The sequence below is a fragment of the Oratosquilla oratoria genome, chromosome 9 (assembly GCF_046742065.1).
Source record: "Oratosquilla oratoria isolate Oo_2021 chromosome 9, ASM4674206v1, whole genome shotgun sequence".
Classification (NCBI taxonomy): domain Eukaryota; kingdom Metazoa; phylum Arthropoda; class Malacostraca; order Stomatopoda; family Squillidae; genus Oratosquilla; species Oratosquilla oratoria.
This window is the reverse complement of record NC_134785.1, coordinates 68,352,918-68,380,807: the sequence shown is the minus strand read 5'-3', so window position 1 is coordinate 68,380,807 and position 27,890 is coordinate 68,352,918. Positions and strand designations below refer to the sequence as shown.

Sequence of the window (27,890 nt, the reverse complement as noted above, 5' to 3'; positions counted from 1 at the left end):
GGACGAGAGCTGTGCGTGTGTGTGTGTGTATGTGTATGTGTGTATGTATGTATGCATGTATGCATGTATCCCTCAAAAGTGAAGGTTGCCGTCCTACCACACAAGCAAGTCGCCCACTCCTGAAAGAAAAAGAAGAAAAAATATACATAGTAACAATAACATGGGATGGGTGAGGCACCGGCCATTTTCCTTGACCCCATAATAAACATTCACACAAAATGCACAAAAGACATGATGCCTAGAGCTATACCACATCCATCTCCGCATTTTCACTTTACCGACCTCTCTCTGTCCTTTCGTAAATCTCTACCGCCACTTTCTCATGTTTGTCTACCCTTTTTTCCCGCTTCTTCGTCCTCTCCACCTATATCCTCACGTGGGTGGGAAGAGGATACACAAGAATCGTATTCTGAGTTTATTCGAGACCAGTTTCGCAGGTTAGCTTTTTCAAAGGAAAGGTCGTCTGCGAAACTAGTGATGAATAAACTCGGATTAAGACTTCTGTGTTTCCTCTTCCCACCCACGTCAACCCGTCAGAATGTCTCAAGGTAGACCTCCACTTCATTTCTTCCTTTCGACATCCTGTACCCTCGAACACTACCGTGCCACACGTATGTGCTTATGTCCCCCTCGTGTTTATACCTTGAACTCGAGCCGTTCTTCAGCCCTTCGCCGAAAATAACCATCGGGAGCTATAATAAAACCTTAAGAAGTACCTTCCGGTATTTGCGGGGCGAGTTGAAGCGAGGGGGTCCCGAGGCGAAGTGGAGGGACTTGGGGCGTCACGCATAGTAAAAAACGTCCCCCGGACCTTAAGGGCAAGAAGCCACGCAGGGGGAGGACCCTGAGGAATGCCGAAGGGGAGGAACCCTGAGACCTGAAGCTACCCGATGGTGTCTCCCTTCATTCATAAGATGGCAATAGTCTTAAACTCATCATTTCCCCTGTGCGTTCAAAATGTGGTGTGGATGGCAGAGGTGAGGGGAGTGAACTTGAGGGAACGACCGAAGATGAGATGGATGGATAGGGTGAAAGGAGCGAGAGGGAAATGTCTGTTGAGCAAGGAAGGGAGAAGGAAGGAGATAGGGATGAGTGAAAAGTGACTGTGTATGCAAGATAGGAATGGGGGAGTCTGGGATACTTGTGTGTGAATGATATTTTGACAAAGCCCGAAGAGATTTCTCCCCGTCTTCTCTTTTTCTGTATGAGGGGACGGAGGGTGGGGGGGGTCGCCGATTAATTGGAGCGGCCTTGCTGTGGATGTACTGTGTCTTGCTGCATTGCATTTGACCCAGGGCAGTTAAGGGATGCAGGGATGACCCGTCATCCATGAGGAGCTGAGATTAAAGGGTGGTGGAAGGGAGTGACATAGGTCGGAATAGGTACGTGCTTCGACTTAGCTACCTACCTTATAAGGGGGGCGCTCTTTGTATATAGATAGGGCCTTCAGAATAATTAGGTTTTTGGTTATCATTTAAACTTTTCGTTTTCTATAGGGGTAATCAAAGGAAATGTTGTCTGCATGGGAACTTGCTCGGAGAGACCGTGAAGGGGACTGGCGCCTGCGTGTGAGTGAAGCAACGCGCTCCCTGGCGTATGGCTCCCATTGATGATGATGTAGGGGTAGACCAGCTTCATCTGTCGGGCCCCTCCTGGGAGGTGCTATGGCTTTCTGCATTGCTCCTGACCCGGGCAGAAGGCGGGGGCCAGGGATGGCTATTATCCACAAGGGGACAATATAAAAAGGACAACAAAGGGGCGTATATCCTAGGTGGCTACTTTATAAGGGAGAATGGACCTTTTTTTTTGTGTGTGTGTGTATATATATGTGTGTGTGTGTGTGTGTGTGTACATGTAACTCTTTTTGGATTTTTTTTAGGACAACTGTTCTAAAGAATGTTTTCATACGTTTCAGGTGCGGCCATGATGCAGACTCCGGGGCTACAGCCGTGCCAGACTTCTGATCTCAACCACAGAAGGTAAGAAGTCCGTCTCTTGCTTGTATTGTCGAGGAGGAGGAGGGAGGGAGTGAGTGAGTGACTGACATGGGTGCCACCTTCACTTGGAGCCTTGGCATCCTCTCGCTGCGTTGGCTTTGGCATTCCTCGAAGACGAGTTAGTTAACTGGGTCGAGTTAACTCGGGTGATATCGCCAACAATTTACTTAAACGTTTGAAACCGGGTGAACGTTTCTAGTGGCCGAGGCTGCTGCTTGTGAACAGAAACGTTGGCCCCCTTTAATACCACGGCGTCTTATGCTCGTTTCACATTTATCGACTTTTCGCCGTGTGCCGTTCTCGACACGACGTTGTGCTCTCAGTTAAGCATGGGTAACTATGGACATTTCCACTCGTGATCGTGACGTGTGAAAGCGTCCATAGACGCTCATGAAGCACGACGTCGTGTCGTGGACGGCGCACGGCGAAAAGCCGACACGTGTGAAATGAGCCTAAAGAGGATCAATTTGAAGAAATTTCTCTAGATGTGTTCTCTCGGACATAAGCTAACAAAATCTAAAAAACACTGACAAAAATGTGAAATATTGTCAACTAAACACACAAGCACGCGCGCGCTCACACACACACACACACACACACACACACACACACACACACACACACACACACACACACACACACACACACACACACGCAGGAAACATTTTCTGGGCAAGTGCATTTTAGAACAGCACTTAATTTTAATTAGATGAACGATTCCCGGTGCATTGAGAAGAAAAAAGTGGTGCGTGACTTTATATTTTTGTACGACTTTTGTAGGGTTACCATGTTTAGAACAAATGCGTGATCAAGTGTGTACTGAAATGAAAAAATAGATATTATTATTATTATTATTATTATTATTATTATTTTTTTTTATTATTATTATTTTTTTTTAGTGTGAAAATGTTACAAGGGGAATGGATGGAGTTCGGTATATGCCTTTTGACTTTGGCTACCTCCCTGGTATGAGGGAAAAAGCCCTTGGCATGTAGATAGTGTGTGTGTGTGTGTGTGCAATCGAAAGCTGAATAACCTTCCCATCGACATCGTAATAAAATCGTCTGGCGCTCTCCATAAAAAATCTCGAAATGTTCGGGTGCCGCTCCCTTTCTCTCCCTCCCCTCACTTCCCTTCTTCCTTCGTCTCCCACACTTTCCCCCTCTCCCTATTCCTACCATTCCTCATGCCGTTTCCTATCTCCCCCTTCCCCTCTCCCACTCTGTCGTCCCCTCGCATCCCCCTCCCCCCTTCCCCTCTCCGCCCATCCTGTCCCATCCCGTCCCGCCCCCATCATTACCCTTCCCTTTCCACCACCCCTTCCCAAGGGCTGGCTCTCCCCCTCACACTGATCCCCCCCCCCCCCCCCCGTCCGCCCCGCTCGTAGCACAGATTGGCGCGGCGTGACGCTGTCGGCCAGCTACGATCTTCGCATTAATTAAATGTTTGACTAATTAATTATTGCTTCAGCTGTGAAGGGAGAAGTCTCTGATTGTGGTGGAGTCCTCCCCTCCACGTATATTGTAGTTGTATCTCTTTTAGGGCCTCCCAGGTCTTTCCCAACCCTTCCAGTACATCTTCGATTTTTTTTTATTCATTTATGAAACTTGTTGATCGATTTTTTTTTTACCAATACATGTTTTGCCTTGGATTGGTGCTTCTCAGATACGGTTACGCTTGCTTAAATATATTAATGCGTGCCGCGATATTTCCATCCCTTTCCCACCTGAGCAAATGTCGATGTATTGTGAGTGGGTACACAATCCTTGTCCCGATATACGTAAGCACGGCGGACAGCGTCTCTCTCTCTCTCTCTCTCTCTCCCTCTCCCTCTCCCTCTCTGCCGCACGCGCGCGCGCACACACACACACACACACACACACACACACACACACACACACACACACACACACACACACGAACTAACTTCCGTTAAATATATAGTTGGCGACTTGGAAAGAGGCCGGGGATGATCGGCCGCCCCGCCCTCGGTGTCAATACTCCTCCTCCTCCTTCTCCTCCTCGTTGTCGTCGTATTCGCCACAATCGTTTGAAAATATCGACATAGGCAGCACAGTTGAAACGATGATGATGATGTATACGTTGTTGTTGGTGTTGTTTGTTTACCCACATGCATCGGGGAGAAATGGCTCAATCTGATTCTCCCACGACTGTGGGGAGAGTAATGTGAAAAACGCACACACACACACACATACACACACACACGCGCGCGCGCGCACTGCTTAATTGCGTAGTGGTTAGCGCATCGGTTGTTCACGCGGGAGGTCCGAGATCTCGCCCCACACACGACGTGGAGGCGTCACAAAACTGCAAACCGTTACCATCTCCTTGAGCAAGATTTCGTGTGTGTGTACATGTATGTGTATGTGCATAAGTATGTGTGTGTGTAAGGCCACATTATCCTATACATTGTAAATACAAGTTTGCATCGAATGATAATAACTGAGGACCAGGAGTCCAGCACATGGTCCAAGATCATGCTGAATGAACACACACGCACACACGCACACACACACACACACACACACACACACACACACACACACACACACACACACACACACACACAATCTTTGCCTACGTAGCTATACAGAATGTCAAATTCGCTTATTTTATTTATTTTTATTTTCTATTTTCGGTTATTTTTTATTTATTTATTTATTTTATTTTCTATTGCGTGCGTGTAAAGCCTGACACCCGTGGCGCTGGCCTGGCATTGGTCGTCGGTCGGTCCGTGGGGGCCGGAGGGCGGGCGATACGCCTTGCGCGTTCCCGCCTGCGTCTCCCACGGTGGAATAGGTCTCTTGGTTTTTAGATCTCCCCTGGAGTGGTGTCCTGTCCTGTCCTGTCCTGTCCGTCCGCCCGTCCGTGACGGGTATAAGAGAGATGACAGGGGTCTCACCTTGCAGTAAACCTTTTGTGTCACCCCAGACGGCCAGTAAACGTTTCGGGTGTCATCCCAGACTGAACGTTTGTGCTTGTGGGCGGGCGGTGTGACGTAACAGCTACGCTGGGTCATTGCCTTGTGCGAGGTCAAAAGTCCCTGACCTGGTATTCAGTGTTTGTGAAAGTTAACCAGCATGCGACTCACCATTCATTCATTCATTCGTAAACGAAACTACTCAAAGTGGTCTTCGTAGATTCGTATAAGTAATTTAACGGAAACATTATGTTTATAGATAACACTGATTTTTTTTTTAAATATTTGAAGCACCATAGTTGGGGCTACTGGTTGGCAACCAAGAAATATAAAGGGGTGGGGAATTAATTTATATTTTTAAAGGTAGAAAATTAAGATCGGCTGTGTAGCCAGAGAATGAGAATTGATATTTCTAGTCTATTGCCATACGAAAGACAGTTCGAAGTACTTATGAGTGATGCTAATGAATGTCGCATAGTAAGTAATCGTTTTGTACCTGACAGAAAATTCTCTCTCGAACATTCATATGCTACAAACATTCAAAATTGACAGTGCTCCCAAACTACGAGAGAAGAAACATTGTAGATTAGATTTAGAAAAGGCATATGAAAGTGTCCCTCGCTGGGAACTACTCATTGAGATCGCATCGCGTGGTTTGATGAAATTGTGGAATGATGAATTAGATCGACACAACCGTAGACAGCTCCTTTCCTGATAAACCAGAAGTGAGGATGTGGGTCGCAGATACTCAGCGCCTCCTGGTGTAGCCTCTTCCTCACCTGTGCTTGCACGCGCGTGCGTGGACTGGCTTGGACGTTAGAGTGAGACAGGAATTGATGCGAGTGTGGATGTCGTGCAAAGCGAACGTCTGCGAAGACATGGCAGGAAATACCAGCCACCGCTGGGGAGCGTGTTCAGCAAACGTACACACCTGCACACGCACGCTTGCATACACACGTGGCCTCCTGCATGCATGCGCCGGTCCGTAGGGGTGCGCTCTTTGATACGGACCCCGCGGGCGCGTGCGTGCGCGCTTGTTTGGGGGTGGTGAGACGCTTATAGCTCATGCATGGGGTCACACAAACACACACACACACACACACACACACACACACACACACACACACACACACACACACACACACACACACACACACACACACACATGATGACGCAGTGGTAGAGTCCTCGGCCGCCACTTCGGCGGTCCTGGTTCGAATCCCGCCCAGAGCTGAAACAGTTTCAGTATAGCTACGCTGCGACTCGTTACTCCAACTCTCGTGGGCGGGGAGTTGGGTGTGTGTGTGAGATCACAGCATTACCCATAAATCGGTCATATATGAGCTCTGAGTTCTCTTCCGGGAGGGAAATAATGTCGATCACGAGTCCAACACGTGATCCAAGACCATGGTGAATTACACACACACGGGGCAGTGTTGTTCCGGATTTATTATACAGATACAAAAAAAAAAAAAAAAAAAACGGACTTCAGCTCCCAGCACTGAATCATGGGATGAGCGGTGTTACTAGAAGTGTGTACAAAGTTGTCAAAGGGAAACAATAAGAAACGCTATAGAAAGGCATCAACAGATAGGACGAGAGGTAATAAATTATAAAGAAGTAATAAAAGAAATATATCACATTTTTCTGTTTCCTACCGTAGTATGAATTAGTTTCAAGGGAGAAAAAAATGGACAGAAAACAAAGATCAAATTGTAACTTGTGATAGAGAATAAGAGCTTGTTAAGACCACAAGAATGGAGACTTAAAGAGACCATGAGGCCTACACTAGGCAGTTCCATGTCCATTACCTCCTATCACCCCCATCTTTAACGTTCTTCGCTTAAAAAAAAAAAAAAAAAAAAATAGGCTCAGCAATCATTACAGTACATGGGTTGAAGTTGATAGTTTCTGAGTCGGTCCGGTCCGGAGACCGAATGCCAGCCTTTGGGGCAGCACCTTTGGTGTGAAGGTGAAGGGAAGGACCAGACCCACCGCTTTGGGCCTTCTCTTCATGAGACATGAGGACGAAAGGTGACGAGTGATTATGAAACCCCGTCAGCCAAAATCATCTTCGTGGAAATAATGAAAGATGAATCAAACACTTGCACTAAAAAAAAAAATAGAAAGGGGAAGTTGCATATATCTCCCGCTTTGACCACAGCTGGATAAAGTCATCTGATCTTATCCAAAATATAGTCTGTAGAGGACATTCTAGGGATGGGTTTAACTTTCACATCGTACACGGGATGTAATGACAGCTTTGCTGATTGGATAACGGGATTAGGAAAAAATGCCGAGAGATATTACACAGTGATTTTAAACTTGGAACCCAAAAAGAGAAAGAAGTTGGAAGCGAAAAGAGACATTGCGTCAGCACAATGGATTTCTGTCCATTGCGCTGACGCAGTGGTCTTGGAGTGTTAGACGAGAACTGTACCCAGGTGACGAGTGGAGTGCCTCAGAGATCGGTGCTGGCGCCCGTCATGTTTTTGGTGGTGTAGCTAAGATGACTGAAGGAGCACGTGACGCCAGAAAAGTGAAAGGATATAACAGCAGAAGACGAAATCCTTGCCTAGAGCCAGAAATGATACGTAGAATTCTGCGCCAACATGTGCAGTTTCGTGTAGGAGAAAGCCGAGGAAAACTGTATAGTGAAACTAAGATGGGAGGGGAACCGATGGATACAAGATATATAGAGCATTTGAAAGTCATAATAGGTAGAGTTAGACCCTGAAAGGTCGGGCACGAGCATCAGGTACAAAGGGAGAGAGAGAGCAAAAAATTTTACAAATTAGGTTTCTCAACTAGGGATGCGGACATGTGTAAAAGTCCGAAAGGTAACTAGAAATTCAAAGCCAAATGTAGCAGATTGTCCGACGATTATTCAAGTATTCATGGAGAGCAAGTGGAAAAACAACCTACTCGGTTAAAGTTCGCGGATCCCAAGTGCCTTGGACTGAGCCTTGGGTCCTCGTCGTTGTTCTAGAAGCCCCTGTAAGGACAGGACCGGAAGTGCGTCGTCTCTTACGAAGACCTTTATCGAAAATCCTTCGTCTTTGAGAACGGACGGAAAGAGGCTTCGCAGACCTCTCACACAAAGGTGAGGAGGGAATTATTAAGCCGAGATATCCGGCGAGATCGAGCGAATGATGGCTGCGACAAGAAGCTAAATTTAGGAAAAATAACGAAGGCGTGAAGGACACAGGACTTCGTGAAATCAAGATGACGTAGATATAGTTGGAGTGGAACTTAGAAATACAGAGGGTGAATACAGGGCGCACGAACACCCACACCAACGCGCGCGCGCACGCTGATACCAGCTGGTGCGGGTTGTCCGCTACCACGTGGCTTCAAGCAGACGCGGCGGCGGCGGCGGCGACGGGAGGGCTCCCGCCACGTGTTGGCTTTCGCACGGCGGGGTGGCTGCTGGCGGCCTGGCTGAGGGGTTTGTCGAGTTGGGGTATGACAATTGTTGTGGGAGGAAAGTAGTGTGTGTGTGTGTGTGTGTGTGTGTGTGTGTGTGTGTGTGTGTGTGTGTGTGTGTGTGTGTGTGTGTGTGTGTGTGTGTGTGTGTGTGTGTGTGTGTGTGTGTGCGCGCGCGCATATATTTTCCTAATATTGGTATACAGGATAAGAACTTTACTCTGTGTGTGTGTATGTATGTGTGTGTGTGTGTGTGTGTGTGTACCTGGTTTCATTAATCCTTGGGGACTTTTTGCCTGAGCTGAATAAAGTCACCTGGATCTGGCCTCGTGAATCGGCAGCGTTCGCAAGTGGAGTGATCGACATGGGAGCTGAATCTCTCTCTCTCTCTCTCTCTCTCTCTCTCTCTCTCTCTCTCTCTCTCTCTCTCTCTCTCTCTCTCTCTCTCTCTCTCTCTCTCTCTCTCTCGCTCTCTCTCTATCTCTTCTGTCTACTTCCTGTCAACCAAGATCACCGACCGGAATAGAAATGGCGACACTCGAATGTGATTTGTAATAAAGTTTACTTTTATATATTTTCTTTCATTCCAAACATCGGAAATTGGATACCTATTGTCTGTAAGTGGTTGCAGTATTGTTTGTGTGTGTGTATATTTATTAACTTGTAGTATACAGGAAAAGACCAAAGCTCGTCGGGTCCCGTTTCCTACTCTCCCATTCATCATACCAAGCCTTGAGTCCATGTACAGTTCCAACTTGATCTGTATCCGTAAGTTCCGGTCATCAAGATCCGTCGACGAGTTATGTGCATGTACAAGTGTACGTATTGTATATTTGTGCGGATGAATGTACATTTACCAAGTTTACTTAGTTCTATTTCGGCTTATAAGGTTGTCAGGCTTCATTCCGTCTCTCCCTCCCTCCCTCCCTCCCCTCCCCCCTCCCCTCCCCCCCCTTTTTTTAGGTAGGGTGGGGGCGATGGGCGCACCCGTGCACGATATACCTATTGTCGGTCATCTTGGTCACGCCCACCCGCCCATCCACTGTAGTGATCTGTACCGTTAGCCCCGTCGCATGAATCTATCTCCAAGATCATGTTGTCACATTGATGTGCACTGCCATCTCGTGGAATTATGGGGGGGAAGTGTGTCTTGACATAGCCATGGCTGCCATGACGAGGGAAGATGGCGGGCGTCGTAAGATGTATGTACCTGTGTGTGTGTGATTTACCAGCATGGTCTTGGATCACGTGCTGGACTCGTCATCGACAGCTTTCTATATCCCGGAAGAGACCTCAGAGCTTATATATGACGGATCTATGGGTACTGTGACCTTATACGCACACACACGCACAGCTCCCCGTCCACGAGAGTTGGAGTAACGGCTCGCAGCGCATCGATACTGAAATTATTTCAGCCCTGGGCGGGATTCGAACCCGGACCGCCGTAGTGGCGGCCAAAAACTCGACCACTGCGCCACGAGTGTGTGAGTGTGTGTGTGTGTGTGTGTGTGTGTGTGTGTGTGTGTGTGTGTGTGCGCGCGCGTGCGTGCATGTTTATAAGAAAACTTCACAACAAGATGTGTCGTAAGTAGATATGAGGCGTCTAGAATAGAAAGGGGGGAAAATGCGTAAGCCATTTTGCCTCTTAACATTAAACGCTCTAAGAACCATATTTCCGTATCGAGGAGTTGTAGCATTTACCCCCTTTCTTCCCAAGGCACCTCATGTGTAAGAATACCCTTAATTAAGCACAGAAATCGGGTCTACCGTCATGAGCCACGACCTTCAGACATGTTCCATTACCCTTCGTCTTGGGCAGTACTTGCTATTATTTCGTCCAGAAACGCGCGCGATATTCTTTGGGCATCGCATATTCGTGTCTATACACATTATGTTGTGTTTGGGCGTCTCCGGTTCACGGGCGGGGCATGCACATAAGGTAATTCTGTCTCACTAGTTTTTACCACAGAGGTGATAAACGATTAGAGCTCTTCTAGTATCGCGTGACGTAGCGCGGCGCGGCGCGGCCGGAGGCTCGATGGCGGCGTGGGCGCTGCAGGAGGGCGCTGCAGGGGCACACGGGCGTGTAGAAGCTGAAGAAGAGATGTTTGTAGCGGAAATAGTGAAGCCGTCGCATCGTGTTACAGGGAGGGGCCGGAAATAGGCCGCCACCCGTACTTTGACGACACCCCCCTCCCTCTTCCCCCCCCTCCTCCCTTCTTTTTTGGGGGGTTGGTTGGGAGGGGGTGGAGCCTGTGATTTCAGGCACGCTTGACGTGTACTCAGGAACCGCCCTGCTCATAATATGACTCATTCGGAGCTTTGAGTGATTACGATCGAAAAGCCCCCTATCAAATGATAATAATAATAATAATAATAATAATAATAATAATAATTGATAAATTAATACATAAGAAATGTAAAGATACAAATCATGACACCAGGAGCACCTCATAACATTCCGGTGCTTTTTTTTCTGATATTGGAGATTTCTGAATTGTAGAGAAAATTCCCAATGGAGAGAACCGTCTGTATAACGTTCACGTAACAGGCTGCGATAACGTAAGAACGGAGGCGAGTGCAAGAGACCATAAGGCTCACACAAGGCAGATCCATGTTCCTAAACACCTTTCACCCCCATCCATAAAGTTATCTCTTCATCTCTTAAAACAACTAATTGTTTCAGGGCTCACTAAGTTTATTCCATTCGTTAACTACTCCGTTGATGTAGACATTTCCAAGGAGAAGCCGGACATTGCTCGTTCTCCTCCCACGGGATTGAGAAGGTGGAGGGGGACCATGGGGCACTCAGGAAAATGCCTGAATGCGACGAATAAAGGGAAGAATACCGACGGAGGCGGCATTTCCTGATGACGCGTTGATACGTCTGTCTTCGTCAGTGGAGCGCAGCGCCGCGATGGACCACACTTCTCATCGTGACCTAACCGAAAAGCAGCAGCAGATTCGGGATTGGGGTTGGGTATCAATGAAACGAAATGCTCCAGGGATGTGTCATAATGCACAGATGTTCTCATTATGTACTGGCTGCATCGGACATGAGGCTAAGTTAGGTTAAGGCAGGTCAGGACCAAGCGGATTTTGCCTGGGACTAGGACGCGAGTGAGTGCGTCAGTACGCGGGTACATGACTTTCGGGTCAGTTGGACAGAGGTGAAAGAGTCTGCAGGAGGTTGGCACAGGCGTGCGAATCAGGGAAGAAATTGGGAGAGGCCTTTGGTCTGCAGTGAACTCGGGATTGGGTAATGGCATGACAGGCTAGGGAGGAACGATGGGTACAATCGATAGTTCTTTTGCCAGTGAATAGTTAGTCAGATGCGGATTTGTCTTATCGATGGACGATATTCTAGACTTCGTTTTCTTTCGTTATTATTATTATTATTATTGTTATAATAATAATAATGATAATGATAATTATAATAATACTTCAAATTCTAGACTAGGTACAATATTTTTTTTCAACAGTTATAAGCCACACATTAATGAAGCACCCTTACCCTACACACCCGTTCCCTCTCCTCTCCTCCCTCTTCCTCTCCCTTCGTCTCCCCATCTCTCCTCTCCTCCCCTCCTCCTTCCTTTCCCTTCGTTACCCAGGAACCCTGCCGAAGCCGTACTTTGTCACGTTTCTTCTTTCGTATTCACAGCCGACACCCGACTCATCCATTTCGTGTTGTGCGTTTTCATGCTACACCTGCCGAAGAGTAGGCCAGCCTGGTGTATGTGAACACGCCAAAAGTGAGGGTTTTACGCCAGGAGACGCTGAGTAGGTGCGGCCGAAACCATCGTCTTTAGTACTCTTATGCGTTGGGAGTGTTGGAGCAGGCTTTTAACGGCCACTGCCGGGAATCGAAGAGAGGCGGGACTCGAACCCTTGACTTTGAAGTTTCAAGACCAATATGCTTCCGATTGCACCACCAAAACTAGGTCTACTTTATCGTATATTGACTTAGACATCTGCGTGCAATTTCTTATTAATGATTTACAGAATCTTGGAGCCCTGGATGATAGTAACTTGTCTTCATGTTTTCGTAGTCCACGTCCAAGATGCCCATGAACTCTGGAAGGCTCAGGATGGTGCCTGCCACGTATGCGAATGTGGGTGTGCTCTCTCGTGGCTCGTCGTCGTCGTCGTCATCGTCGTCGTCGTCGTCGTCGTCGTCTTCTTCTTCTTCTTCTTCTTCTTCTTCTTCTTCTTCTTCTTCTTCTTCTTCTTCTTCTTCTTCTTCTTCTTCTTCTTCTTCTTCTTCTTTCTTCTTCTTCTTCTTCTTCTTCTTCTTCTTCTTCTTCTTCTTCTTCTTCTTCTTCTTCTTCTTCTTCTTCTTCTTCTTCTTCTTCTTCTTCTTCTTCTTCTTCTTCTTCTTCTTCTTCTTCTTCTTCTTCTTCGTCTTCGTCTTCGTCTTCGTCTTCGTCTTCGTATTCTTCTTCGTATTCTTCTTCGTATTATTCTTCTTCTTCGTATTATTCTTCTTCTTCGTATTATTCTTCTTCTTCGTATTCTTCTTCGTATTCTTCTTCTTCGTATTCTTCTTCTTCTCCTTCTGCTTCTCCTTCTGCTTCTCCTTCTGCTTCTCCTTCTGCTTCTTCTTCTTCTTTGTATTCTTCTTCTTCTTCTCCTCCTCCTCCTCCGTCTTCTTCTTCTTCTTCTTCTTCTTCTTCTTTGTATTCTTCTTCTTCTTCTCCTCCTCCTCCTCCTCGTTCAGGTATTAGGAGGCGGGGGGGGGGGGTTCCGATGGGCAACCTACAGTGCTTGCGCTTGTCCCACGTCACCTGTTCCATTTAATTTAATAAGAGTAATAATATAATGATAATAGTAATAATAATTATATAATGATATTATTGTAATAATGATAAGAAGAAGAACAGTAATGATGATAATGATTCTCCTCATATAATAATGATTCTCCTCATGATACTAATGATTCTCCTCGTATATTTGGAAGCATGAAACTCATACTCTGCCGATACCGATATTATTATATTAGAGCTTAATCCATGCAATAATTCTACTAACAATGTACTGATGTTAGATCAAAAGCAATTGAACTAAGGGGAAAGATAAAAGTTTTATCTAATATTGTAACAGAAATAAAAAATTACACACACACACACCTCTCATGGCGCTGTGGTTAGAGCTCTGGCCTGCCACTACGGAGGTCCGGGTTCGACTCTCGCCCGGGGCTGAAATAATATCAGTATCGCAGCGCTGAGGGGTGTTACTCCAACTCTCGTGGGCGGGGAGTTGGGAGTGTGTGTGTGTGCAAGGTCATAGCATTACCCATAGATCGGACCTACGAGCTCTGAGCTCTCTTCCAGGAGGGAAATAGCTGTCGATCACGAGTCCAACACGTGATCCAAAGACCAAGTGAATACACACACACATACTTGTACACAACACATGTACACACATGCACACACACATACACGCACACACAGGCTCGGTCTTTTAAGTTGACTGTGTGCATAGAAGTATAAAATAATGGATAGGAAGTTCTATTGTTTCGTGGAAATCATTAGGGCAGACCCTCTAAGATGCTGTGTCTCGAGGCCGTGAAGTAGCTGCACAATGGACCTGCCACTTACCCCTAGCCTTCCTTCCTTCCTTCCTTCCTTCCTCAGTGTGGCCAAGAGGAACCTTTCGCCAGCAGGTGACTCCCCCAGAGAGTAGTACCAAGATCCCCCGCTCCTCCTGCGTGAGGGTCCTCTCGAGGTGAAACATTTGTTTGTGACGTTTGCCCACAATGTCTGCTCGGGCCTTGGGGAGGGGGGGGAGGGGAGAAGAGATGGAGCCTGCGGGCGTGAGGGCGTGCGGGCGGGAGATATTGCGCGCACGGTGGAGGTGTGGCCGGAGATCGGATGTGGCCGCCGTGGCCGTGGCTGTGGTGGCCACGTCCGTGCTCACGTCGCGGTGATAGGAGGGGGGAGGGGGGCGCAACGTCGGGAGCGAGGGGAAACGGGGGGGGGAGAGGGAGGGGGCAGAACAGAAGAGGAGCTGATATGCGACAGGCTGAGGTAGCCGGATTTTGTGGAGTTGGGTGAATGGCAAAAGAGGGAAGGCCGGAGACAGACAGACAGACAGAGAGAGGGAGAGACATACAGACAGAGAGAGGGAGAGATAGCGTGTGTCCGTGCGTGCGTCTGATTTATCATATTATTGAGTCACGTGCTGAGCTTGTGATCGAAAGCTATTACTCTCATGAACGAAGGCTTAGAGCTCGTTCATAGACCGATGAATGGACAGTGTTGTGACCTTTCACACACACACACACACACACGCGCACACACACACACACACACACACACACACACACACACACACACACACACACACACACACACACACACACACACACACACACACACACACACACACACACACACACACACACACACACACACACACACACACACACACCGTTCTCTTGCACAGTGGGACAGTAACGGTTTGCAGTGTTAGACTATCAAACCCTGAGCTGGGTACACCGTTGGACTTCCCGAGGGAGAAGTCAAGATGCTAACCACTGCACTAGAAAGCCTTGTGTGTGTGTGTTTGCTTGTTTGTTTGTTTATCCTAATTCGTTTTTTTTTTTTTTTACACTGTATTGTTTTAGTATTTTATTATATTTACCACGTGATCATATTTGATGCCTGGTAGTCATGATTTATTACATGTGCATAATTATATTCTCTATGTATGTTATTCCTATAGCCAATAAAATGTGTGTGTATTTTGGGAATCGATTGACCAAGAGTTGTGGAGTGTTAGTGTTGTTCGTGTTTTAGAAAAAAAGAAATGTCCGTGGGCTGTGAGCCATCTTCACATAAAAGATTCTTGTACAAGGTTGAGGGAAAGAACGAACGAGTAGGACGTGACCCAGGTTCGTGGTGGGGAAGCTCACACGCCCACCACTCTCATCACACCCACCCCACCACGCCCCTGATGTTACCAACCGCTGGGCGCGTCCTGACAGACTTCATAGGTCAGGCTAAGAAGGTGTCACTTCTGGAAAGAGAGAGAGAGAGAGAGAGAGAGAGAGAGAGAGAGAGAGAGAGAGAGAGAGAGAGAGAGAGAGAGAAACAGGCGGGTCTCTCCACTTGAGAATATAAAAAACCCAGGCATCCCATTCTTTGGAAACGAAAATCCATTTCAGAAATTTTCGTTTCGAATTTTGGAAATTTGCACATTTTGGAAATTGCCAGTGGAACTGTACGAAGGCGCAAATTGCACACAGTTTATTGTCATAGTGAGCATTTGCACCACAAATATTGCTGAATACTTTAATTGTAAATTTAACTTTATTAAATCCCCCTTCATGTTGATATGCGCAATTGGCCATGGTTATTATTGAAACGCAAATGACCTTTTTCTTTTAATATACAAGTCTCCGCCAAGGTAGAGTTAACAGACAGGAAGTGAGTGAGTATGTCTGCGAGAGAGAGAGAGAGAGGGGGGGGGGATGCCCATTGGGTTTAGAATCAGAGACAAATGACCGATGACGCAGATCCTGCCCATGGGCGGAGAGGTAAGCAGTCCAACTCGTAACTGTGAACCCATTGAGGAGAAATAGGATGAATAAAATCGCCTGATGCCAGCTGGAATGAAATGCGTTCAAGGGCAACGATGGCGACCCCCCCCCTTCCCAGATGGCACGTCTGACGGAAGGAACTGAATGAACTGGAAAGCGTCGCGAGGCGTAGATTCTAGAGCGAATGGGGCTGGGGCGAGACCCAGCCACAGCGGAGCACTGCCTATGTGGATCGAAGGATTGGATATGCGTGGAGCGAAAGGAGCGGTTGGCGGAGCGGCGGCGGGGGCGGCGGAGGCGGAGGCGGCCCCGCGCCAGGCAATCTGCAGTATATCAGTGGAAGCGCCGAGTCTCCGCCTCTCCATCTCGCCAACCTTCCGCCCGCCCGCCCGCACACTTTTCACGCCACCGGTCGCCCGCACGCCCACACCGAGGCCGGAGAAATCCCACGCCCATGCCACATTCTACCGTGTATTATTCCCGTCACCGCTCGCCCTCCCTTTTTCTTATTATTTTCCCTCAACACACACCATCACCATTATATCACTATCACCATTTTCGTAGTAAAATTTGTGGTTCCTTTCATAAGTGTTAAATCCAGCTATACAAATAAAATACCCATTGTTTAATATGTGATATCTTTCATTGAAGTAACTTTTAAAAAAAAATGAAAGCAGTCTGTGGTGTCTGCCAATGAAATGGCTCTCATGTATTAAAAAAAAATCTATTAGGAAAGCGGAGTCTGGCGATTGCACTGTACCATGGGTTAAGGATCGGCAACAAGATCTTTTAGAGTGACTGTACCTACAAGTGCGAATCAGGGCCGAGTTATTTCACACACCCCTGCCTTGTCCAGTGCTCGCCTTAGGTTCGTCTCACGTATCGACGTTTCGTCGTGCGCCGTCCACGACACGACGTCATTCTCTCAAATAAGCATGAGTGTCTATGGACGCTCTCACTCGTCATGACCACGACGACGTGTGAAAGCGTCCTTAGACGTCCGTGGCTATATGAGAGCACGACGTCGTGTCGTGGACGGCGCACTGCGAAAAGTCTATACATGTGAAATGAACCTTACCTGTAGAAGCTCGTCGTCCATCCAGCAGTTTGGTCTTCGAACTCGATGGGGCTGTTGCGATCGCGAAGACACAGGGTGGCCAGTCTTTCCAGAACTACCGTCCTTCTGGAATTGCCTGGACTCATAAACTGTGTCACAGGCACGTGGATAACTAAACCCGCAAAGTACGATAGATTCGACTTAGGTTACGCCTCTGCTTGCGAGTTATCTTGTGTGTGTGTGTGTGTGTGTGTGTGTGTGTGTGAGTGAGTGTGTGAGAGAGAGAGAGAGAGAGAGAGAGAGAGAGAGAGAGAGAGAGAGAGAGAGAGAGAGAGAGAGACACACAGACCCACACCCACCCGATGGTAATGATCCAGTAGTCTTGACAGCAGAGGCTCGCCCGTCTTCCGAACTCTTTCTGAAAGTCTCCCGAACTCGGCGGCTCGCCAAGAGCTCCTTCATTCGAAGTGTCTTAACCTCCCCAATCCACGATGTCCCCCCCCCCTCCCGGGGGTCACCCTTCAGGATCTCTCGCGTTGTCTGTCACCGACCTACACTCTAAACGCCAGCGTTGAGCCCCCTTCTCGCCTCGCCGTCTGTAGTATTATGGAGTGTGACACACAACACTTGCTGGGACAGTCCACTGCTACAGATGTTCTATGAAGGACCGTATATGCCATTCCCCTTCCCTCCTACCCCCCTCTCTCCATCCTCCTCTTTCTCCCCTATCTTCTTTCACTCCCCAATCCTCCCCTCTCCCACCCCACTCTCTCTCCCTCCCTCTGTCTCCCCCTTCCCCTGTCTCTCCCTTCCCGTCTCTCCTCTTCCCCTCTCTCCTCTTCCCCCTTCCTCGAATTTGCCCACCGTTTGTTGCCTCTTAGGCTTGAGAGCGTCGCCGACCCCCTACCGAGCAAGTTGCCGCCGCCGCTGCTGTCGGTCCAGGCGTAGCATTTGCATTGGCCGGTACGGTGAACACTCGCCATGTTTCACTCCGGAAGCTAATCCCGGCATCCACTCCTCTCCCCCCCTCCCCCTCCCCTTCTCTTTCGCGCGCGCAAGAACCGCACTTGCAGGAGCAGCTTCCGCAGCGTTGCGGCGCGGTTGGTCGGTCGGTCGGTCGCCATTTGACACCGGAGAGGACGACGTCTTGTGCATTGGCTAGCCAGGGGGTTGCTTTCTTCGTCCCCGGTCATGTCGTTAGCTCAAGCGAGCATCCCGAGGATTTATTGTTTTTATTTATTTTATCTTTGTTTTTATTTCTTAACTAGGAGGCGGGAAAAGTGATTTTTTTTCCACCATGGTCTTGGATCACGTGTTGGACTTTGACCCTTAGCTATTTCCCTCCCGGAAGAGAGCTCAGAGCTCATATATGACCGATCTATGTCTGTGTGTGTGCCAAATGACATTCAGGATGGTGACCGGAGCTGTGGTGGAACTGGTGGTGTAAAGTTTGTTTTGTGGAACATTCAGCCGTCCAGGTAGTCCTGGATACATTGTACTCTCCTCCTTCGCGGCGCATAAGGTGTAAGCTCATCGTTTCGTCGTTTTGTGAAACGTGTCGCAGCGCAGCGAGTTTATTTCCTGGCTGTGGTCGGAGTGCTTGTAGTCTCCTTTTTATTTTAGGTACCGTGGGACAGGGCTTCGGGATCGTTGTTGTCAGTGGACACAGCTGGCGTTGTTGTTAGTGGACACATCTGGTGTTTCCAGATATTATTTTTTGTAACATCGAATTGCATCTGGTGGTGCCATTTGGACTAGCGGCCAACTCATAAAGAATGCAACGAGTAACAGGTGACGGTGACCATTTGTCCAGGCGGCTTGCACTCCTTTTTGTCAATTTTTAGTCGTCATACTCTTTCTAAGTCATCGATCCGAGTCGTTACCTTGTTTGAGACGGACTTCGTCACGTGTGACTTGTTGTGACGCAGCCATGTCATGTTATATGAGGTGTAACGTGGTCACGCCAGGCGTAACGTGATTGCGAAGCGTGGCATTTAGGTTTGTGGGCAAGGTGGGCGTGGGTTCCGCCATATAGATCTTTGCCATGGGCAGTGCCAGTGCCGGGTACTCACGTTCAACTGGAAACGCCGCACCATGGCCTCAAGAAGTGGGTCCACGACTCGTCGTAACTCTATCCAGACCCGAATTAACTAGCCTGGCGTTACCGAGAAGAAGAAGAAGAAAAAAATCCACCATATTCAAGGGCTTCTATGAATCCGGGGTTACCCTCTGTCGGGTTCCTGTCTCTGGAAGCTCTCTCCTCTTGTCCCGGTCGGTCATTGGTTGGCCCTCGGGGGCGGAGGTGGAAGGTGGGGAGGGGGGGGAGACTTGTGGCGCCGTCGGGCCCCGGTTCTTATCCTTTCCTGACCAAAAGGATGATGCAACAGAGATGCACCTTGGCGCCAGCCAGAATAATAATAATGATGATGATAATAATAATAATAATGATAATAATAATAATAATGATGATGATGATGATGATGATAAAAGTAATTCTGCTACTACTGCTGCTACTACTGCTGCTACTATTACTACTACTACTACTACTACTTTTTTTAACGACTTTCATTCTCATGGAACTGTGTGGTGAAAGCAGTCAGGATCTGTCTTCTACAGACACAGTTCATTGATTCTTCTCTCGCCAATGACTGGTCGACTACCTTTTATATTTTTGCTACAACTACTACTAATACTATTTTAACGACCTCCATCCTCGTGGAACTGTGTGGTGAAAGCAGTCCAGATCTGTTTCCCACAGACATAGTTCAATGGCCCCTCTCTCGTCAAATGACTGTGGTCGACTACCCTTGCATATTTTATATTTATTAAATTTAATGAAACCTAATACAGAAATTCATTTATCCTACTTTCTACTACAGTCTGCTCAAAATTGAGGTTCTGTATGTGTGCTGATTGAGGGGGTGGGGACCTGGTACTTTTCATAGGAGAACTGATCTTAAGAGTGAGAAGGATAGTCTACATCTCATCCACGCCCACAATACTGTTCTTTGCTTGTTTCTTTTCTGCCATCACCTCTGCTAGACGAGCGTAGAATGCCTTTGCCCTTGGACCCATCCCGCCTGAATTCGTGAAAGTTATCGGAGTGAATGAGCCCTGGGTCATTCTGTATACGCTCTTCCTACTATTACTACCATAACTACTGCCACCACCACCAAATAACATATAAAGAGTGGTGCCACGTTCAGGTTATTGTGATCCAAAAACGTTGCAAATTTTTGGAGCTTCTGAAGAATTGAAACACCTGTAACTATCGAAAGAGAGAAGTACAGGTCCCGTGCGATTTTTTTTTTTTTTTTTTTGGGGGGGGGGCATTCTGGTCGTCTTGTCCTTGCCTCTTGCGATACCAGAAGTGCACCGGCACCGGACCTGGTACCCTGTACGAGGATAGATACGGAGGCGCCTATCGCGCACACACACACACACACACACACACACACACACACACACACACACACACACACACACACACACACACACACACACACACACACACACACACACACACACACACACACACACACACACACACACACACAATCATACATGGATTTGAAGCTAGGTATGATAAACTGGAGAGTAGATAGGACCCCATGATTGTTGCCCTTTTCCTGTATACTACAATTACGCGCGCGCACGCACACACACACACACACACACACACACACACACACACACACACACACACACACACACACACACACACACACACACACACACACACACACACACACACACACACACAATCATACATGGATTTGAAGCTAGGTATGATAAACTGGAGAGTAGATAGGACCCCATGATTGTTGCCCTTTTCCTGTATACTACAATTACGCACGCGCGCGCGCACACACACACACACACACACACACACACACACACACACACACACACACACACACACACACACAGTGACGATGGGCCCAGTCACGCCACTGTTGTCGTGATCGTCGATAATGTTGTAGTACTGTACCCTCCTCCCTCTTCCCTACTCTTCCCTCTGTTCATGAGTTAAACGTGGATTTCCCATGACTGACGTGTCGGAGGATGAGAAGCAGCAGCACCTCCCGGCCCAGTGATGATTGTGGCGGGGCGCCGCCGGCCAGGAGGCATAAGTTGCTGAGTGGCGGATGATAAGAGCTGTTTTCGCTTTATAGGTGTGAGTCTGGATTGGAGGGGAAGAAAAAAATGGGACTAGGATGAAGTAGTTTTGGTTTACTGGAATTGTCACGGGTGCACTTTCCAAAATACGAGAAAGGATGTTACAAGAATTGTGGGTAAGATAACTGAAAAAGGTGTTGTTTCCCAGCAGATAAATATCTTCGTTCAGGGAGGTCACAATCATCACGGAGGTACTTTAAGAAAAAAAAAATTAACGATTGGACAGTCTTGGTTTCATAGAAGCTTTTGATAATGTACCTCCCAGAAGACTAATGCGGAAGGTGGAAAACATGGGTGATTTGATAGGGGACCGTTGTTAGATGTGGAGGACGGAAATGAAGACATTTACGAAGCCGAACTGGACCGACTGGTCGTCAGTGACGAGCGGAGTGCCCTAAGGTAGTTCGCTAGTGCCCCAAGGTGATTGGCACCCTTCATATACATAGGTGATCTTCCGTGTCCCATCGGAAGTTATCTTATTCTGCCTGCAGATTTGAAATTACTGAAAGAGAATGAAGATCTGTGTATGAAACTAGCAGAACATGATCTAGGTATGACTGGAGTGACATGGCAACAGGCAATCACAGTATGGAATGAGAGGTCGCCAAAACAGACAGAGGCGAAGATCCAGCGAGCCATAATACCATGAATCTGGGAACTGTGTGATGAGGGTGCATCAGAAGAGGAAAGGCTGGAAATCCTGGGGGTAAAAAAATTGAAAGAAGTTAAAAAAAAATCTAAAGCTGGAAAGAGTTCATACAAAAGGATAACTGTGCCCAGTAAGGGACAAATTCAGCGACAGGATTCTTTGAAGGTTGTCAGGTGACCTAAGGCAGGACAGCCAATGGGAGGTTATACTCCACGTCACGGTGCAAAGAAGAGGAAGACATAAATGGCATCAAGTGACTTTGTGGTTGTTTCATTTTCGGGATGTGACTCACCGAACACTTGTGGGATATCGTTACCTGGTCGCGGTGCAGGTAACAAAGTCAAGCAAACTGATGTCAAGGTAGAATGCTCCATCCATCCTCGAGGGTGTCGAACTTGCCAGCAGTTTGCGAATAAGAGCAAATATGTTTGGTCATTCGATGGAGATTGCGAAAGGTACAAAATTGCACCGCAAACAGGAGACCTATCATATGAAAATAGGTAAATTAATAGATACGCACTCAAGTTACATCATACGCCATGTGCAATGAAATGTTTGGGGACCACAGAACCATCACTGCTTGTTCAGACAAAATACTTAAGGCTTAAAAAAAAAAACAAATAACGCATTGATGTGAGACCCCCTTCCCCTCCCTTCCCTCCCGTGGACCAGTCTGTATGGCAAACCAGATCACGTCACTAGAGGAGGGAGAGTCACGTACGTGTATGTTAACTTAGTTGTAGTGTACAGGGTAAGAGTTGTGGTCATAGGTTTTCAATTGTTAATTCTGACTTCAAAATGTCTCATATTGTTTAGCTATACCTTTCCTCCAGTCGTGTGTGTGTGTGTGTGTGTGTGTGTGTGTGTGTGTGTGTGTGTGTGTGTGTGTGTGTGTGTGTGTGTGCGCGCGTGCTTTTATCCTGCAAAACAATGTAGATATTTGTTGCAAACAAGAATCCTTCAGATTGGAAGATGTAAGCTGTATCCTGTAGCGAAACACCAGGACTCACTATTTGCTATTGTTCTTGTTAGTATCACCACCACCATCCCAATTGTTGTTAGTACTTGTTACCCCGGTAGACGGCCACACTTCGAGCCCTATGGGTAGAATTCGGAGAGGGCCACGCCCCCCGTCTTATAGTTTCCATCTTCGGAAGTGTACCCCCACTCTCCACGCGAGGGGCACGCTGGCTGGCGCGCGCGCGCGCGCACACACACGCACACACACACACACACACACACACACACACACACACACACACACACACACACACACACACACACACACAGCTATTATTTTACTAGCCGACCACTTGGAAAGAGCCCTACGCACTTTCAGCACAGAGTATTTCACTGTATTATGTCTGATGGATCTATGGGGCCTGAAGACTGTCGCCGATTGCCACTGGGTCCTGTATCCGAGTCAACCCATAAAACAGAACCCTTAAAAAATGGATTGATACGGCACAGAATGGGTTGATTTTTCAGCCCTGATGACTCGCGCAAGATGGCAGCTTGGGGGGTGTCTACCCGAGTCAACATGGAGTGAGACAACCCTTAAAAAACACGATGCATTGATACGGCACAGGATGAGTTGAGTTTTCAGCCCCGTTGACTCACGCAAGATGGGCATGGGGAGAGGGTGTAGTCATTTTATTTATATATCAAATGCGCCCGAAGTTTGTAACGACGCTTTGGCGCAGAACGTCGTCGTATTGACGCCTCGGCGGCTCCTCGGTGAAGCAGTCAGGAAGCTGCCCAGTGTCGAGAGAGGAAGAAGAGGGCCTTGCTGGAGGCTGCCACAAGAATCTGGCAGAACCATTAATTATTTTCGCCGTTTCGGAGCGCGGCAAGAAGCCAAGGACACTGGTTTCCTGGTGGCGGCAGCAAGCTTGGGTAGGCGTCCCAAGCTCAGCGCGCGCAGCATTTTGGCGGGAAACCATAGACACCCGGACTAATGAGAACAGAAAAAAGAAAAGAATCAAGAGATCCCACCGGGTAAACGGGACAGGAGACTAAGCTCTGGGTAAGACAGGCGTGATCTGTTTTGAAGCGTGAGTGAGACCGTATTCGAAGCGGGCGAGGAAGGCGAGATAGATCGATCGAGGCGAAGGGGACGGCAAACGTGGCTACAGCTGCCGTCGTTGCGCTGTCCTTGCCCCCGCCCGCGCACTCCGTCACCTGCCTCGCACGCACGCACGCACGCACGGACGGTTGTCCTAGACCCAATGGGTCTCCTCCTTGAATCTCATCTGGAAGTGGGGGGTGGGGGGTGGAGTTCCACTCTGTTTTCCTGCTTCCTCTCCACCCCCAGTACATAGAAGTAAAGGAAGATATCTTTCATTTTCCACCATTCAACCAACCCATTTTTTTCCTTTGTTCTCCTTTGTTCTTGTCCGTTATTTTGTTCCCCTCGGGTGTCTTTTGTTCACAGATGTTGGCTTTTGAACACTTTCATTGTCTCCAGTGCCCTCATTGTTGTCTTTTGTTCCCAGTTGTTATCTTTTCTTCCCATCTGTTCTCCGCCCCCCCCCACTTTTTTCTTTCTTGTTCTTTTTCTTTCAATGATCACGGATCTTTTATCCCCGTATTGTTTTGGTTTCCGATCTGTTCGTTTTTTTTTCATTGGATTGAAAAAATCTGATTAATTAATTGCAACTTTTTCTTGAACATTTTCTGTCTCAGTCATTAGGGTAATTTTCAGTTTTCATATATTGTAAATAGTTGAACTTAAAATATCGTTATCTATCGATGCATATTTGTCCTTTTAATTGTCTTATGATTAGTGGTGAATTTGAGAATCGTTTGCTTCTTGTTGCTTTGGTCGCCATGTTGGACGTGGGAGGAGGAAAAAATGCTGGTTATTGGGGAATTGGAGGGGCCTCCATGTGCAAGACGTGATGACCAGTCGACCACGAATCCAGATGATGATGGTGAGGAGCCTACGCCAGGAGACAAGTAGTTAGAAGCAGTTCCCTTTGTCCTAAGCGTTTGGATTGTTGGAGTAGGTTTTGGGAATTGGAAGGGAGTGCGGAATACGAACCCATAATGTGGTTGTAGATGAAGGAAGATTACAATTAAGTCGTATTTGACAGCCTACACAAGTTCACAAGTCGTATTTCATGTGTAGCAAATGCCGCCTCCTTGGCAGCTGGGTAAATAGAACAATTTAATTGGGTCGGTTTTGCCTGCGTTCGAGTCTCACTTGGCGCATTATCGTGAGCAACAAGGTTATGCCATTCTCTGAGACTCTGAGCGAGTCGTCGTACACGAGAGTGATAAAGAATAATGTCACACATTACATGAGTCGTCATTCTTCCAAGTGTGCTGTGGCGAGGGATCGTGGAGGTGGGGATGGGTCATTGGCCTGCACCTCCGAAAGGCTGTTTAGCATATATATGAATTTTTCTCATCATATTTAGTTATTATAATCCTGTTTGGGGGGATTTGTTGCATCAATTTCATTCGCACTGTACGAACACTCACACTTAAGTCACTTCAAGATTGTCGATTATCCACTTGCAATAAAAGGGCTAATCCAGTGTAAGTGTTAACTTCTGTCATCCCCACGTTCCTTCAGTCTGTCTGTTACAACGCCTGTCCCTTGTAATAGCACCACTTTATAACCTCAGTTATTTATTCCGTATCCTTTCTCATTGTGGAGATCTATTTCAATGTGCTGAAAACATACCGATGTTATGTTTTGGTATGCGTCGTCTACCATAGAGTTTCTGAGCGCAGTAGTTCACCCCCTCCCCTCACCCTCAGACAGAATCTGACGGGACGATATGCTCCCCGCCTGACACACATCATCCTTGACAGTTACAGTCCGACCTCTTGTAGTTTTAAATCACAAGCATGTACTTCTCCCCCAACACTGTATTTTTCTATTTATTTTACTGGTTTTGTTTTATTTATATATTAATTTGTTTTTGCTTTGGCGTCATAATATGCTATATACGTTAGTCATGCCCTTTTTTTTATCTATCTGCCAATGAGTATCAACAATGTCCAACGCAGGCGACTCTGCTGATCGTCTGAATGTTGGATACTGTCGATTAATGATGCACATTAGTAACCGAATTGGTCAAATTAGTGGACACGCACCAATTTTAAAGTAAATATATCCTTATGCTATAATACAAGAATGTGTTAGTCTCTCTTTCTCTCTCCCCTCGACCCCCCCCATCTCTCTCTCTCTCTCTCTCTCTCTCTCTCTCTCTCTCTCTCTCTCTCTCTCTCTCTCTCTCTCTCTCTCTCTCTCTCTCTCTCTCTCTCTCTCTCCCTCTCTCCCTCTCTCCCTCCCTCCCTCCAGAGGGAAGGTGTCCACTTACCTTGTACATGAAGACTAAAATTTCGTCTTCTGTTAGCCACGTGGACTTGTGCAAGTAAACGAGTTCCTGTTTATGTGACGATGAGTTTGTCGATAAAAACACCACCAAAAAAGGAATCTTTTAACGAAAAAACAATTATTAAGAAAGAGGAACACCAAGAGATATATCTATTTAATATCTGACTTTCCTTTAAAAAATCAGGTTTGACCAATGAAACCAAAGACAACCTTGATTTTTGACATTCAAAGCCATCTTGGGTCACTGCAAGAAATGAGTGATAATCCAAAGCAGGGTAGAAACAATGGTTATGATAACACGACAGGTAACGGTAATGACAGCATAAATAATGATAACAGTACAGGTATCGATAACATGACGTAACAAAAAACTGCACACGTGACGGTAACTGTAACTGCACTAATCGGGGTAATGATAACACCATAGATTTCGATAACTCATGAAATACAATAAAATGTATTGATCAGAATGTGACTTTTTCCCATCAGTGGTTGTTTTTGTTCGTTTTTTCCTCCGCCAATTTAGGCCGGATTTGAATTACTAATTTGGTGTTGCTGTTGTATATTATAATTATGTAAGCGCGTGCACACACACACACACACACACACACACACACACACACACACACACACACACACACACACACACACACACATGCGTATAATTTGTAACATGTGACAAGACAAAAGAGAGAGCGGGTGCTGGTGTAGAACAGGTGTGTCACACCTGCAAAAATGACTGTAGATGTTGGCTGTTGTAGCACAGATGGTATGTAGACCTGGTTGTATCGGCAGTAACTTGTAGGTTGACTGTGGCAGCGACGGCGGTGGTGTTGTGACAGTGGTTTCCTACCAATGGGTGGTAGTTATGGTTTCACACTTGTGGTGGTACTGGAACAATTGAAGCGAAATTAGTAAGTGTAGCACACGCCGGTCTATTGCCTCCCCCCCTCCGCACCCTCTCTTCATTTCTTCTTCATCTTCATCATCTTCTTCTTCTTCTTGTAATTCTAATTGTTCTTCTAATTGTAATTCTTTTTCTTGGTCTAATTCTTCTTCTTCTTCTTCCTCTTCTTCTTCTTCTTCAGAGACAGTGTGTCAACCCTTTGGTGCTTTACCTCCTCCTTACTGACAAGTTTTGAAACTGGGTAGTGGGGAGATAATTCTGTCTTGACATCGATCTTACTAGACAATAATTTGCAGGTACCCATTGTTGGTCCCTCATTAGGCATATACATGAATATTTCATCTCTTTCACCAAGACATTTTTATTGTATGTGGGTATATGAAAATAGATACTTGTGTCATTCATACTTGAATCATGTTCATAAACTAATGTTCATTAACTTAATTTCATTTCTCTTTCGCAGCATGTGCTAGAGTATGTCGGCGCGACCGTCCAGCAGGCCTCGGGACCCATGGAGCCACTATAACATGGTAAGGCATTTGAAAACATTTCCAGTAAAACCTGTTTACCTTATAGCCACCATCTATACTTCTGCCATACTTTGGTTTATGCCACTATCTCTTATTTTCATCACCCTCAACAACATAGACTAAACACAACTTCCAGCAACATCACTCACCATGGCACCCCCTTCATTGCCCAGGTCTCTTGCTGGAGAAACATGTATAGGAACCTGGCTACAGCCACAGGCTTAGTCCATAGATCATTCAGTGAAGAAGTTTTGTTGAGTTGTCTAGAGTGAATGAGTAGTGCAATGCAAAATAATGTGTTGTGCAAATT

At 46.9% G+C, this 27,890-nt stretch overlaps 1 protein-coding gene across 5 annotated transcripts in view; it reads left to right on the top strand.

Moving 5' to 3' along the window:
- The window catches only part of LOC143028531 (uncharacterized), a 389,399-nt gene that overhangs the window by 315,003 nt on the left and 46,506 nt on the right, over positions 1-27,890 (top strand). For all 5 annotated transcript variants that reach the window (XM_076190787.1, XM_076190786.1, XM_076190783.1 and 2 more), the window contains 2 exons: positions 1,916-1,979; positions 27,514-27,580. The gene's annotated coding sequence lies outside the window, so the exon portion shown is untranslated. The remainder of the gene's footprint in view (positions 1-1,915; positions 1,980-27,513; positions 27,581-27,890) is intronic.